The sequence below is a fragment of the Plectropomus leopardus genome, chromosome 8 (genome assembly GCF_008729295.1).
Source record: "Plectropomus leopardus isolate mb chromosome 8, YSFRI_Pleo_2.0, whole genome shotgun sequence".
In the NCBI taxonomy this organism is placed as follows: Eukaryota; Metazoa; Chordata; class Actinopteri; order Perciformes; family Serranidae; genus Plectropomus; species Plectropomus leopardus.
The window spans coordinates 10763569-10779849 of record NC_056470.1 but is presented as its reverse complement, the minus strand read 5'-3'; the positions used below and the strand labels follow the sequence as shown (position 1 = coordinate 10779849).

General features: G+C 40.3%; 1 protein-coding gene and 2 non-coding genes across 3 annotated transcripts in view; 2 read left to right on the top strand and 1 right to left on the bottom strand.

Moving 5' to 3' along the window:
• Positions 1-16281, bottom strand: part of sema3h (sema domain, immunoglobulin domain (Ig), short basic domain, secreted, (semaphorin) 3H) — an 81670-nt gene that overhangs the window by 60856 nt on the left and 4533 nt on the right. The window lies entirely within an intron of this gene.
• trnar-ccu lies at positions 15944-16016 on the top strand. Its single transcript has one exon. It is a non-coding gene; the product is annotated as a tRNA-Arg (tRNA).
• On the top strand, positions 16023-16094 carry trnam-cau. The gene has a single exon. It is a non-coding gene; the product is annotated as a tRNA-Met (tRNA).

Sequence of the window (16281 nt, the reverse complement as noted above, 5' to 3'; positions counted from 1 at the left end):
GAGAAGAAAGGACCAGAAGAAAAATGAAAGGCAGAAACTCATGGAAGCAGAGAAAAAAGGAGGAAGAGGAAGACATAAAGAGTGATGCTGGAGACAGCAACCACAAGTATGCTGACAGTCAGGAGAAAAAACTGAAGAGATGGATGAGCAGAAAGGAAATAGGGAGAGAAAAGGGGCGAGGAAGACATGACTCAATGGAAATGGAGACATAATCTGAAACAGAGAAACAGACACAGTAGGGGAGGAAAGCTCTGCAAACTTAAGGCGGATCGTAGAAACCTATACTTTAGCTCAGCGGGAACTTTCTGCTTTTTAGCCGCTGGGTACTGTTAATATTCAGCAAACGGTCAGAGAAGTAAATTATTTCGCCTCACACTTATCCGGGCTTTATTAATCCCAGTGGGTGCATCACTCAGCAGCACAATGAATCCAACAGAATCGTAACATTTCTACTTGTTCTGTGTACAATTTGTTTGTTTGTCCAAGCAGAGTCACCACAACCCCACCACAACAAACTGTCAACTAATTTTAACAGCAAAATGTTATGATATTTAATTGGGATGATGACCAAAACTATGGAAATTAAAGCCAGGCTGTAAACACTTTCTTTTTGTATGTGATGTTGAGAAACTAAAAGCACTAGTGATTAATGGGGTGTTTTCAGACCAGAGGAACTTTTTCATAGTTTTAAGACCTCTCTTTCATTTGTTTATTTCTGCACCGTAAGAACTAGGAACAATCACAGTTCTTAAAAACACCATTTTGGGCCTCTGCAATTTTTAAAACAACCGCAATTTAAATAACAGAACACAAAACACAAACATCAGCTTGAGCCATAGACTTCATAAAAGAAGTGGATGTAGCCATCTTGACATCCCCCATTGGATTGTGGACTACCGTTTTAAAACTTTGAGTTTGGCACTATGTTTTGTAGGAGCAGAAGTGACCATGTTTGGATGAGAAGGTGGAGCTGTGGAGGAGTGGGGGCTGGATCTGACGGTGAATCCAAGCACACTGCTGCAGTAGCAGCTTGTCTATCACAAGGAAGCCACATCCTAAAGCATACCCTGCTTTATCTTCTATTTTACTCGTGATTGAGACCATAAACTCATTCAGAAAATGTTCACTGGGGTAATAAATCAAGAGGATTAAGGCACTTTTACGTTGGATTCACTTTTTTCTTTTTAGATAACCCCTTGAATTGAATGAAAAATGGCTTCTATATCAATAAACCCATTCCACCACAGAGCACATTTTGACTCATAGTATCAGGAAAAGCACAGATGTAAGTTATAAAATTAAACATGGCTCTGTTCCGTATGTGTCCCAGTACGCCAGCATGAAAAATACCAGTTCCTGAACCAGGACATTTGATGGCAATGTAGCGATTCTTATTGTTATCAATAACACCTGTGCTTTTTCTGGTATGAAATTCTGTTTGTGGAGGGTCTTCGATGCTTTCAGGTGGGGTTCTAGTCCCTGTTTTCTATTTGCCCGACTAGTACGTGAGAAAAAAAGAGAAAAAATCTGATAACTTGTGCTATGCAATGATGTTTTTAAAGATCTCATGCTTCTTCCCCTCAGCCTAAGCTTGCTACTTGTTTCTAAAACATTGTGTTTGATTACAAAATCATTCATTTCAACTCTGACAACAGAAAGTGACATTGCCTTCTGTTGCCAGTCACCGCATTATGTTTTCAAGGTACAAGGTAGATTTATCAACCTTTTAAAAAAAATTGAAAAATGTGTGTACCTTCTACCTTGTAAATTGACATTGCCTTGTTCTGTTGCCAGTCACCGCATGATGCTTTCATGGGTTAAACTATTTAAATTCCAGGCATATCCTGCTCTCATCTTCATAAGTTCATCTTCAACCTCCCAACTTCCATTTGAAGATGAGACATTTCTGACACCTTTTTCGCAGTGCATCTGACCCCGGTGGAATTCATGCTTTCCTCTGCCTACTGCAGCATCAGGTACTTCATCTGTATTACAGTCTGTGTGCCACAAGAGCTTCATGACCGCTCTTAATTCAATATAAAGGGAAAAGCTAAGCTTAATTGAATGTGAAACTACGTCTGCAGTGGAAAAACCAGCAACATTCAGCATCTGTTATCATCACAAGATTCTATAGGGTCAGACAGGCTGAAATCTAGCTCACATCCACACTTTAGAGTGCACGAAATCAGCATTATAGCAAGACGGCCAGCGACACTCAGATCTGTAGGAGGGAACTGAGAGTGGCGTGCACACACACACACACACACACACGCATTAATTTGCGAAGATAGAAAGTAGGCGCAATTGGTGAGTCAGCAGCACATGTTCAAGACACAAATTTAGATGTAACTTACACACACACACACACACACACACACACACACAAACACACACACACACACACACAGAGAGCCCTGTAGCCTTGCTTCCTCAACCCACACTCCACCATGTCCCTCACTCTCACACAAACACAAACACACACACACACACACACACACACACACAGATGAATGATTTGGCCAGTGCCACTCATCAACACTGGCTAAGACACAGAGGGCAGTTTGTAATAATGGAGTGTTTTTCCAAGTCATCAAAGATATTTAGTTATTGGAAGGACGCACGCACGCATGCATGCGCGCGCACACACACACACACACACACACACACACACACACACACACTTACACATTTTCATGTTTGCGATATAAAAAGCATCATCTGTGCCCTGTAGCCTGGCTTTCAGTCACTACCGACATTCAACAGGATATTAACACACACACACACACACACCGGCCAACTCTAAATTAAAGTCTTCAGCCATTACTATCCAAACACGGTCATGAAAGGTCAACCAATCACCTCCCAGTCTACAATAACCCGTGAACGAGTACTTTTAAGGTCATAGTGAAAGTGTAAGTAAAATTTTCAGCATTACACTGTGAGGGTTTGTGATGATTTTATCGACCCAGAGACAATCTGTTCTCCAACTCCGCAGCCTTTTCAGAAACTCCAAATTAAAATTGATTTTTATTTAAATAACTCTCAGCTCCCAAATGCCTTCAAATCGCATTGAAAACTGGAAGACCAATCTGATACCAAAGTAACGAGTTGTCTATTGTCTATGTCTAACCTATTTTAGCACACTTTAATTCATGATTTGACATCATAAGAAGTTCAACAGAGTAGAGTGCTGGAATTCTGCTACTATTGTAAGTTATTCCATATAACTTTATTCAGGCCGATGAGGATGAGAAAAGATACAGGAAAGATTAAAGATAAGATGTAGAAATACTGTATAAAGTAGGTAATTATAGTAGCAAAAAGAGTCTCCATGTTCAACTTAAGAAGCAATATCTGCTCATTCTGCGCACATACCTATGCACACATACACACACACACGCGCCTGTTGAGTGCAGCCATTCTTATCAGCATCAAGTTGACAGCAGGGTCAACGAGGGTCGTGACCTCTGATCCGAGCCAATTGACCTCTGACTCCTGTCACCGGGAATCAAAGACGGAGAAGGTTAAGACGTAAAAGAACAGAACATAATCCTACTTGTGTTGGCACGCACACACAGACGCACGCACACACTGACTTGTCTGTGCGTGATTGCTTCCTTTATAGTTGTGCAAGTGTCTGCCTGTCCACATTTGCCTCCTTTAGTGTCTGTTTTTGTCCATTTACTGTTTGTGCGTTTACATGCGTGTTTGTGTGTGTGTATGTGGAAGGTATTTTTATCCATGCTGAACATTAGATTAAAGGCTGCTGGTCATGGGAGCTTTGATGGATCTCGATGTGATTAGAGCAAATGTGTGGCGTGTGATACAGCTAAGAACATTCCTGCACTGCACTACACACACATGTGCACATATTACACACACACACACGGCAATGCATCTGTGTGCTGGTATTCTCATGAACAAACACACCTGCTCATAAGCAGAAACATTGCAAAAGACCTCATAAAACTTGCCGGCGAATACTCCTGGATGCCAGTCTAAAATATAAGAATGAAGCTTCTTTTGTTTTTTGTAAACTAGTTAGTAAGTGTTGTTTAGTCTCAAGATAGTTGCCATAAAAAAATTTAAATAACTAGTTTAATTTGCTGCTTTTAATCTTAATGCTGCTTGCTTATAGCTGTTTTTTTTGGACAAGATGCACAAAAGGAAAAAGTGACAGCACGCTTATAGACAGGGCAAATCCAGAATGTTTAAAATCCATGCTCAGATCTTTGTGCATTCTTTTATTTAATACATGCGGTGCAGACATTAAAGGGATACTTTGCCGATTTTCAACCAGCTTTGTATAATAACAATGTGGGTAGTATGTGTAAATAAACTGTGGTAAACTTCCGCTCCATCTTACCAGCGCCCAGATGTCCCTGCTCATCTCTCAGCTCAAATCTGGAGGATAACGCAAAACATATTACTGAGCAAATTTTAAGTTGGCTCTAAGGCTGTTGCTCAAAATACAGACTGTACTTCCTCATTTTCATGATGAAATGTGCATCAAAATGCTCTTACTGTGTTGCCTATTTCTCCTTCTCAAATGTGAAATGAAACATATTTTAGTGAACAGGCTAACTGTAATTCGTTGTTTGATACCAGCCGGCTGCCATATTGTTCTCTGTGAAACAGTACACACTCACAAACATCACCAACCAGCACGAGTGTTTATTGGTCCTATGAGGCACAGTGCATTCTGGTAGTTGTAGGTTTTCTACCTCTTGAGCAAACGAGAACGCCACAGCCAATTATCTGGTCATGTAGCACAATTTAAAAGCATTAGTAGCTTTTCACTGGAGAGCCCAGTTTTATGAGAAGGTCATCTCTCTTATTGTGAAAGTGAAGCCCCAGTTGCCTAAGGGATAAGGCACTGGCCTCCTAAGCCAGGGATTGTGGGTTCTAGTCAGATCTGGGGTGATAAACAGCAAAGACATACAGCAGAAGTGTGCTGGACCCATAACCCAGAGATCAATGAGTTGAAACTAACCTCTGCTAATACTTCATGCTTCTGCTTTATGTGTTTTTATTGTGTTTTTTACACTTGCTGCAACACAAATTGCCCCCTGGGACAAATACTACATTGAACTGAAAAGAAATTTCTATCTTATCTTAAATACTTATTTAATCACATAATACAAAATGGGGACATTCAAAAGAATTACACCAAAATAATCTTTTCAAGTGCAGTAACAGCTATAGATGCCATCACAACAGATTCAGACAAAATGCTTTGGACCTCCGACTGTACACCATCCTCTCTATAAATGTATGAAACATATTTCCTAATTAAAAGTAAAGGTAACTGCTGGCCTGACAACAAACTCAAAGGAAGACTAATCAGTTTTTTCAAGCTGGCTAGCTGGTATCTGCAAAACCTGTTTGACAGGATGCCTCAAATGTACAGCAGTTCTGGTCAACAGTTTAATATCAGTGTTTAACCTATATTGGGTTGCAAGTAACCATAGCAACAGTACTAAAGAGATAAAGGCATAGATTTTCACAAGATGGTCATAGCCTGTGGGATGCCGCAAATATTGAATACTCATGTAATGAATGTGCACTCTTTAATACAGAGGTCTGTACTTCTTCCAAAAGTTAAAGCCCGTAATAGCCAGGGTGGGCAGTGTGGGTGGAAGCATCATGCTGCTGTCTGCACCTATCATTAGAAAAACTGTCACAGATTGTGACATGTGAAGCACAGATTTGTTACTGAGAGAAACGTGGTAAGTAAAGATCTCTGTGCGACCCTGTACTGTATGTCCCTGTACTGGATGGTTGAGCTGTATGATTGTGGGCATGACCAGCTTGTAGCTCCCATCACAGCAAAAGAGGCAGAAAAAATTCAGTGAGACACAAGAAACAACTCTAAGAATTCATTAAGCAAACTGTAAACGTCAGCACTGTTTTCCATGCTGGCATCGCAACACATCAGGTCTGAGATATGACCTGACCTGCACACTGCTGAACAGGTAAGATGTTTGCTAATCTGATTTGCATGCAGGCAGTGCTGGGTTATTCCACAGTTTTTGAGCAATAACAAGTTTTAGGGAGGAAACTTTGCCAACTGAGTGAAGGACTTGCAACATGTATCAGGTAATATATAAGAATATTTCTGTAAGCCTTGCAGGAGTTTGCAATGGCAAAGTGAAATATGAGTGACATACAGTAGAAGACACAAATCAAAAGAAGGATGATGAAAGACTCAAGTCTCTCTTTCAATTGTTATCTCACTCAAGGGAGTCCAACTTTGTTATTTTCTTTGTGTTTTACAGTGAGTTCTTGTTTTACATCCAGACACACCACTTTTCGAGGCAGGCGTGCACACACACACACACACACACACATACATATTCACAAGCTACACTTTAATCTATCCAATTATTTCCCTGCAGCCAACAGCATCATCCATGTCCAAGTGAGTCTGTTTGTACACTACACACATGTGTAGTTTTGTTTCTGTGTCTGTCTTTGTCCGTCTGTTCGTGTGCTTGCTGAGCCCCGGGGAACTTAAGCTGTCTGGTGCAACGTTCCCAAGGGGAGGACTTTGTTGGCTGCGCCACCAGAGGGGGATGATGGTGGCGGGGGTGAGGAAACCGGGGCACATTTCCTGTGGAAATGGGGTTATCACTTCACCAATTACTGGTGCAATTACAGTGGGAGCCCTGCAGAGGCCTGGGAACAAAGCCTTTAGGCACACAGATGGGCACTCATGTGGAGACAAGCACAAGGATGTGCACACACCGACAAAATCATTTCTAACACACATCTCGACATGCACACAGAAGCTATAAAATCTCTCTCTGTCTCTGTCCTTCACCCTTACTCCAAGATCACACTACACTACATGTACGTCTTTTGAGATGGTCACTGTCAGATCAGGTGTTCTTGGTGCCTTAAATTTCAACTTTTGTCATTTCAGGGTCAATCATAGGTAATTTATTTGTTAGTTATATTTTGCATTCTTAATCTGAATCTGTAAAGTAACTAAAGTTATCAAATAAATGTAGGAGTGAAAAGTACAATATTCCCCACTGAAATGTAGTATTAAATAGGACAAATTAGCATAAACTCAAAATCAAGGAAGTTACAAGTATCTAATAATTGTTCTTAAATACAGTACTTAACTTTCCACCACTGCAATCTACAGGCCATCGCTAATGACAATGTTTTTTACAGATGCTATAGAGATATATATATATATATCTCTATAGCATCTGTTATATATATACAGAGAGAGAGTGACTGACAGACAGACAGACAGACAGACAGACAGATAGACAGATATATAGATAAATAATTCAATATAACGCATCGTATATGTGTTTATCCTGTTTTTAAAAAAACTGAACACAGCTTTGGACAGAGGTTACGCAGATTGTAAGTGTCACTCCACCGTTGTAGGGCATGTGAACAGAAACACATTGAAAATGCTAATTACTAATGCACACTCAGCTGCATCACCATGCCAGATGTGCTTATCACCGGGATGAGGAAAAAACAAGCTGGAGCACAACTCCTTATCCCCACTCCTGAGTACTGTACTGTCACATCCTGCAGTTAGGAACCCTTGTGCTATAGTTGTCTATATGTCCCCATACAATAGACTAATTATAAATGTAAATGAACTGTTCATCATTCACATGCACACAAACTAATTCTCTACTTGTTGTGTCTTCCTTTTCCAAATGGACTCACATTTTCTCACACATTATATAGTGTGCACACACACACACACACACACACACACACACACACACACAAATACCAGAGAAACATTATAGCCAAACACAGAGACACACTACATCTGGACTGTATCACAGACGGACCAGACCCACGTGGACAGCTTGACCTTCGACCTCAGCGTGTATGATTATTCATCATAATCAGACTGCTCGCCCTGGGTTGCCGTGCTGCTGCATACACACATTATACTTTATACACTGTTTGCGTTTAATCTTTTTCATCTTTATTTATCTAAGAGACGGTTCACTGAGAACGCTCATTGTTATTTTCTCCTCACATTCACACAGCTACATGCGGTCTCATGTGGGAGGCGTGCAGTGCAGAACAATGCTGGTGATCAAATGCTTTGCTCTGTGCTACATGCACACATATTTGATGAGCAGCTATAACAAGTCACTTTCCTCATGCTCAAATTTCAGATTGATTTGGGGATTTGAACACACAATATTTATTCCTCATCCTGATGAAAAAGATAAAGAGAAAAGACCACAGAAGACCCAAATCACTGTTTTGTCTTCTACCAGCAGTAAATGTCTTAAATGATGATGACGGTAATCTAATCTCACCAAATAGTGTGTGTTTTCATCTTACAAATAAACTCTTACGCTCCTTTAGCAAACAGACTTGTTGCACTGAAAACAAAACCCCAAACAAGAACTTCATTTGCAACAAAACTCACCTCAAGCATTTTTTTTACCTTGCAGGCATACTTCAGGGATTCAAAATGATGCCCCTATTGCTAAGAAAATAACAGATAACTGTGACTTTAGAGCTTTAGATTTACTCAAATAAGTGCCACTTTATGCTGGCAAAGGTTGAGATTTGTGGTCTATGAAGTTGCCTTAACTCAAGAGGAAACAATCACCCTTAGTGGCCTGGACTGGTGACAGATACTCATGAAAATCAGCACTGTGTTCACTCACAGACGAGTGAGCACTCAGCATGAATTTCATTACATGAGAGTTAAGTTGACACTTTGGTAAAAAAAATTCTATGTCTGCACCCATCAGAGTGAAAAATCACTGCAGTCTTTAAATTGTCTGTGGCTTCTACTTCTTGGCACAGGATCAAAGCATGTTAGACATACAGTACGCTCTGTGGACATTCACATTTGCAAATGGGCAATAAAGATATCTCTACATCTGAAAAATGGGTGACCATAAAAAAGTAGCTGTCATTTGATGATACTGATGGTCCTGATGTCTACAGTGAGTCCAGATTTATATTTACAAACAGCTTTGGGGGTCAACTTTATGATGAATCCCTACTTTAATGCCCAGCCAGATGATAAAATACACTATCTGTCGCTGTACATCCTCTCTGTTTTCTGATAAGTTCTAGTTCAGTTTAAACAGGAAACGGAAGTCTGACTTCCAACCTTTTGTGGCACTTGTCTGAGGTTTCCATCAGTGACAAAACAGACCAAAACCACAAGAATTTAATTCTCAATTCTTGTGGTTTCATCTTGTTTACGCTGCCATGGGAATGTCTGATCGCTTAAACCAAGGGTTAAAGATCTTGTGCACTAATCTGAGGATTGACTCGAGTCTACTAGCTGTCAATTTCCTTTAAGTTATACTCAGTTTATCAAGTTCCTCACAACCATTGTAGAAAAAGTGACAGCTTGATATTTCCTTTGGGAATGAGCGCCTGAGTGTCTGCTATGTGTCTAAACACCATTATATCCTGCGTCTCTCCAGCCCGCCCTAATCTACAGCTAATGAGGTAAACTGCTGGTTAGAGGTGGTCATAGCACTGTTGATCCCGTCCACCTCTGGCTTCCAGCTGGCCAACAAGGCAAGTGTGTCTTTATGGATTAAATTCACTCATGCAGCTAAAGTGAAAGGAATGTAGTGTGAAATATATGTCTGGACAAAGCTGAAAAACAACCCAAGATGTCCACATCAGCTTTACTAAACTTTTTCCAGCCAATAACACTTCAATTATGTATTCATTTTGCCCTAGCTCATAAATGTCTATAAATCCCCTGGCCACTTGTGTAAGGCACCTGAGTAAAAAGGAGTGAAAACTTTTCTCGTGTCTTTTGAAAGTTATATTGGGAAAGAAATGCTGACACACAGTAAGAGCCACAGAGAAGAGGTGAGAAACTCAGCTGTAGATTACTGAGAGCAGGGCAGATTGGAGCAAATTAATTCTTCAGGGAAATAGAAGAAATATGAAGCTAGTGGGGTTTTTTTGCTTAATTACAGGCTTCAGGCTAAAGATAACGTCAGATATTAACACCAGAAACCTCTCGAGGGTAAATTTACAGCATGTCCACTGTTGTCAGGGGCTGTTGTTGCCAAAGCAAGGGTGTAATTAGACTCTCCTCACTGTTTCTGTCCAAAGAGCGGAGAAAACCCTCAAGCTCCAAGCCCCTTAATCAGGGTTTTTTTATGTCTTAATAAGAGCCTAAAGTTTGGTTGCAAGTACAAATTTATCAGGCTCTTCTATTCTGGAAAAGTGATTTTAAACAGCAGAGAAAGGATAAAGTCTTTTTTAAGGATCCTGGGTTACAGCTATGCATTATATTTTGCAAAATTAGTATTCAAACAACCTGCAACATAACGTCTTCTTCAAGAGAAAGCGGCAGCCTTACTCGAGACTTTTCTGAAGTGTGGGACAAGCAAACAGCTGCCGTTTGACTTCAATAGTGACAAGCAATGGTAGCGCCACCGTTGGGGACTGCCTCCATTAAAATTAATAATAGAGAATAGCCTGATTCTGTGCCAGATAACCGTCCCAGTGAAATCCACATCTCAGCAACATCCCCAGCCCTGAGCCTGGAAAGCACTGGCCTAGATAGAAACAGATCTGAAAGAATAAATGAATAATGAAATATCTCTTGATTTTTAATATCACTCTGAAGGCTTTTGTGCTTTATTAGTACACAGAGAGAAGAGAAAGGTGAGGTAGGGGGGGAAAAGTGGAGGAACCAACTCTCACCTCTTAACTTGCAGCCTCAACACCACAAAATGAATTCATAAACAGACAACAGCGCAAACAGAACTGAGGTTAAATATATCCTGGTACATCTGTTGAGAAATGTATCAAAGATGATAGTTTCACGTAAATGTAGGATTCCTGGGTACTAAGTAGCAAATAAGCTCAGTCCATCCTAAATACTATATGATTACAACTGCCAAAGTACAGAGATGCTTGAAAGTTGAACAGTTGAGTACAGAAGCAGATAAAGAGCAAGACTCAAATCAAACTGTTAAACTAGGCAGTGCTGGTCAAATGTAAGCCACAAATCTGTATTGTCCAGTTTTCACCTAAAATGTTTCCAGAAACATATTTTAGTGCCCTGTTTAGCTGTAACATGAGGGTTTGTGAACAGGAGGTGGGCACCACACTGATTCCAGTATTGTAATAATGAAGGCTGAAGGCTTTTTAAGTTACCATTTAACTGTAATACCACCAGCCACTATGTAGGTTTTTAGATGAGTATGAGCATTAGGTCACCCAACTAGAGGCATTTATTGGTCTGAGGCAGTGCAGTACATTCTGGTAGTTGAAGGTTTTCTTCCCCCAGAGCAAGCCCTTTCCCTCTGTTTTCGCTTGTCATGTGGAACCAAAATCATAGCATTTCCATCATTCTATGGCATAGATAGCTTAGTTTTATTAAAACACCGTATTTCCAGCAGTTAACTATATTGCTTTAATCTCTTCATTTTTCATTTGAAATGTAAGTTGCTCAATGTATATATAGCTATTAAAAATGCTTGTGGAAAGGGATTATTTTTATAAAAGAAAAGAAAACCAGCAAGGAATTTATTTGTATTTCCTGATTCTCTGAGCTTATTTTTTAAAAGTACACAAAGATATATTTCAAGGTTAGGAGTTTGTTGAGTTTGGAAAGTTTTAGCTAGCTAACAAAGAGGTTATTGCATGCAAGAAAAGTAAAAACATCTTGAAGTTGATATTTGTGACAAAGCTTTTTTACAGTTTCATTGTAAAATTTGTTGATATTTGTTTTAATACTGTGCGTGAATAATATTCAATCCCCTTTACAGTGAAGGAGATATTAAAGTTTTACTCGCATTTATCTGGATCTGGTTTAGATGGAGTCCAACGGTGGCCAAATAAGCTGCTGTTTAGTGTGTCTATGGGTTTCTCTCAGACAACACAACCACAAAACGTCCTTCTACTTTATTAAAAACAGACAGCTCATCTGGGTTTTGTATGAAAGCAGCTGTTTATGGCTCCTTAAATTTCATCACCGGTGTTGTCTCAGGGAAAGACTGTGCAACACCTGGGCTTTATCTATTATAAAGTCACAACATGTATGGTAAGTATTTGAATATATATTGAAACTGCATCTTTTATTTGTGTAAGACTTTTTTTTCCTCTGTGGAAATCTAAATAGAATTTTACAAACACGCACATGTGCAAACATGCATCTGGACACTGATGAACTAATCTAACGTTTAGTATAACCAAGCAATTTGCATGCTAATGGCATGAAATTGAAAAGGAGTCATTTGCATTTACATTATGAGTTGGGCATTTCTCCAGAAGAACACTGGGGGAAACAGCGGGATAACTTTTAACGCCTGACTCACAACCATCACAAGTAATCGGCAGTATAGAGGTCAAAGTTCAAAGCCAATGTCTCCACTCATATGATTCAATTCAAATATTCTCCACCAACTGATCAACATTAAATGTCTGCAGCAAACCAATTCACCAAGTGTACGCTGAATGAATAAAACATGGCTCTCTCTCCATGTGGGAAAATAGATTCACAGTGACTTAATAAACCATCCAAACCTCCTCTGAGGCATTTATGAAGCTTTATACTGCGATTGTGATGAAAATTCTTTATATTCTTGCGTGGCAGAGTTTGAAAGTTTGCTGCAGGTGGAGCTGTGACAGCAGTTAAGGTGGTTGTTTGTGTGTGTGTGTGTGTGTGTGTGTGTGTGTGTGTGTGTGTGTTTGTCTCTGCATGCAAGTATGTATAACACTACTGATGTGCACAAATGATCGATTAAATGTTAAATGCCCCTAGCTAGTTGGCATCAGAAATACAAGCTGGTTAAACTTAATATCGAGATACAAAGCATGGCATGTGAGAGTGGCTCTGATCATGAGAGGCTCTCCTTCTCTTTAACACACAAATGCACAAACACACATGTGCACTCTCTCAGACTTGCGTGCCCAGGATGTAGAACACAGAAAGAATGTCTGACCCTTCACATAGACTTGCATCGGCCCGATGTTTACTCAAGGCTGAAAGAGAGAGGTGTTTAGGCTTGTCATTAGTCTGAAGCACTGAGATTCTCAGAAGCCAGGGCTTGTGTGTGTGTGTGTGTGTCAGTTTGAATGCACAGTTATGCATAGGAGTTTTGCCGCATGAGTGTGCATGTTTTTTGATTGAAGATGACTTATATACAGAGAAAATAGATTATTGTTTGTTAACTTCCATTTAGTAAGTTGTTGTCATGTTTTGTAGGATGTGAATTTATAATGCAAAGTGCAAAGAGACTGTCGCACATTTCAGCAGATTTGTTTATTGGAAAATGTGATTAACAGTTTCAAACTGCTATTATAATATACACAATATTTTCTCTGATAACCTAATAAAATGAACTGAATGAATCAATTTTGACTGTTTTCTAAGTGTTTTGTCTTACTTTTGGACGAGTCTACTGGTCTTAGGTCAAACTTCTGGAAATGAGTCATTAGGGATCATTCCTGTAAAAGACCCTCCCGTGAATGTGTTTTTGCATGTTTATGCACTTGCTTGTCTGAGTGTGCGTGTGTGTGTGTGTGTGTGTGTGTGTAGTGAGCACACCAGTATACATGACCCTTTTCTCTGTCTATGTATTTGCCTCTTGAATGTTCTTGCTTCTGTCTGATTGTGTTTGTTGAGGTATACAGTACGTGTTCTTTAATGTGGTGTTTCCAATGTGATCCGTTCAATAGTTCTGTATATGTTTCAGCTGATGCTTTGCAGGAAAATGTCCCTTTTGTGCATATGTGTGTGTGTGTGTGTGGTACAGAGACGGTATCTCTAACTGCCATCTATCATCAAGAAAATCACACTACCGTCCACAGAATGGCTGGGATAATGGACTCATTACACTCAAGTGTGTGTGTGTGTGTGTTAACCCACTCTTACATATGGGCGACATGAAATTTGAGTGAATAGCTGGGATAATTTAGTCATTAAGAGAAAGATTGGGGTTTAGGAGGTAATCAGGCATGTATTTAAGTATTTAAAGCTGGGGTTTTTTCCCAGACACATGAAGCTGTCGGGTCAGTCTTATTACATTTCACCGATCAGAGCACATCTCTGAGACAGTGAAAGGAACTCTCTCTCCTTCTGTGTAACAGCTGTCAAGGTGTAACTGGCAGGTCTATATGGTTCACAGTCTTCTTTGCTATAACCCCTGTTCAGACTTAAGTTCACAGACTTAATTTCATTTCTTCTTAAACCACATTTAAGAAAAATGACAATAAATCTACCTTGTACAAAAGCTAACTGTACTAATTGATTTAGTATTGCACTTGTGAGGAACTTGCTGATCTGGGATCAAACTCCATAGTTTGTTATTGCACTCCCAAACTATATTTACCCCTCCCAACAGAGCCAAAGAAACATTCAGGACAGAAAAATGATTATCATGACTGAAATTTTTGAACTGCCTCTCTAGTGTCAAAATTGTTGGTGCAAAATAACCGGTTTACACTACTTTAGGGGTTACAACTTCTATATGTTCTGCAGCTTTACTGTCTGCCCCTTGTCTCCCCCTACTCTCTCTGTTTCTCTTTATTCTTTTTGTTTTCTCTGTTACTGCCACAGCAGAACCAGCGTGTTGTTGTTACTGAATGCCAATGTTTGAGCCTTTCATATTGTTGCTTCGTTGTAGCCAGGGACTGTGGGTTCAAGTCCCATCTGGGTGACAGCCAGGGCTAATTACCAAACTTGGTGCTTTTAAGAGTACCTTCTAAATTACAAGTACTAATTCCTTCTAAATTTCAATACTGGTCACTGGGAAGTCAGTGTGCTCAGCCAGGCTGCTGTGTGACAATTGACAAATCGTGGCTCTTGGTGGCATTTCCCTCTCCAGCCTGAACCTAACATGATGCCGGGTTAACCTAAGAGAGCAGGATTACATCATTCCTGCAGCTTGTTGAGAGATGATATTTTCTGATATTACAGAGAGAAAAGTAACCCCCCAAAAAAGGTGCCGGTATCGTTTCAAAAATACACAGTGTTCAAGTTTACTGACAGCAGAGTGGCGCAGCGGAAGCGTGCTGGGCCCATAACCCAGAGGCCGATGGATGGAAACCATCCTCTGCTAACACAGTTTACTGTGAGGTTTCTTCCACTGCTTTCTGACTGACACAGTGACATTAAATCAATAAACATATATTTTTGGTCACTCAGAATGGTCAATAGTGTAATCCATCTAGAGTTAATCGTCTAAAATCTAGGGCTGGACACACATATTCGGCTATTCAAGTATTCATCAATTTAGACTTTTTTTTGCAGAGGATGTATGTCATTTCAGTGTTTGTGATCCTGCTGCTGCACCTGTCATACACACAGTGACAGGAATGATCATTTTACCCAACGGTTATTAACGGGTTTATTGACCTGAGTCGAGTCATTTTTGTGTCGGCATGAGCAGCACCAGAACGCAAACACGTTAGCCTGCAGCACAGAGCAGGTGAATTTCAATATCTTACATAATGAGGATACTTATAACTTCAGATACACAACGAAATTTAGCAGACTAATTTAGAACACTTGACACAGACTATTGTAGTGATAACTGTGAGGGTTTTTTTTTTTAACTTTACAAACAATAAAGTGTCAAAAGCTGACAAGCAGTCGGAGACACACCAGACTTTCTCTCACATAACACTGAAGCTCTGTGGCACACAGTGTCCCTCTCTCACCTGATGCGCTGAAACTGTCGGGGGTCGGGATCTCATCTCTCCCTCACCTCCCTCATCCATGAAGCGAGCGCTCTCTCTCTCGGACTTCGTGGCAGCCCTACCGTATGATCTCTGTGTAAAAACGACTACACTGTCAAGGTCAGCTGGGTCAGCCTTTGTGCTATGAAGCCCCATTGGTCTAATGGAAAACGCTCTCTGTTTTCTACAGTCAGTATTTGCATCTTTCAACTGCAGAGACAGCCAAGTTTAATGAAAAAAACATCTCTCCAGTATCAACTAGCAAGCCCCAGTGGCCTAATGGATAAGGCACTGGCCTCCTAAGCCAGGGATTGTGGGTTCAAATCCCATCTGGGGTGATTTACAGCAGAGTGGCGCAGCGGAAGCGTGCTGGGCCCATAACCCAGAGGTCGATGGATCGAAACCATCCTCTGCTAGGTGCAATTTTACAGGTAGTTGGGAAAGTTTGAAGACATTTCATGTATACTACCATGCAGTCTTCTTCATCACCCCCCCTTTGCTGACATATTGCAGCACATCTTGGTGTGTGACAACATAGGTAGGACTGTGTACTGGTTACAAAGCGCTCTCATGCATGTGTGTCCTTGTGCATGTGCACAAGAG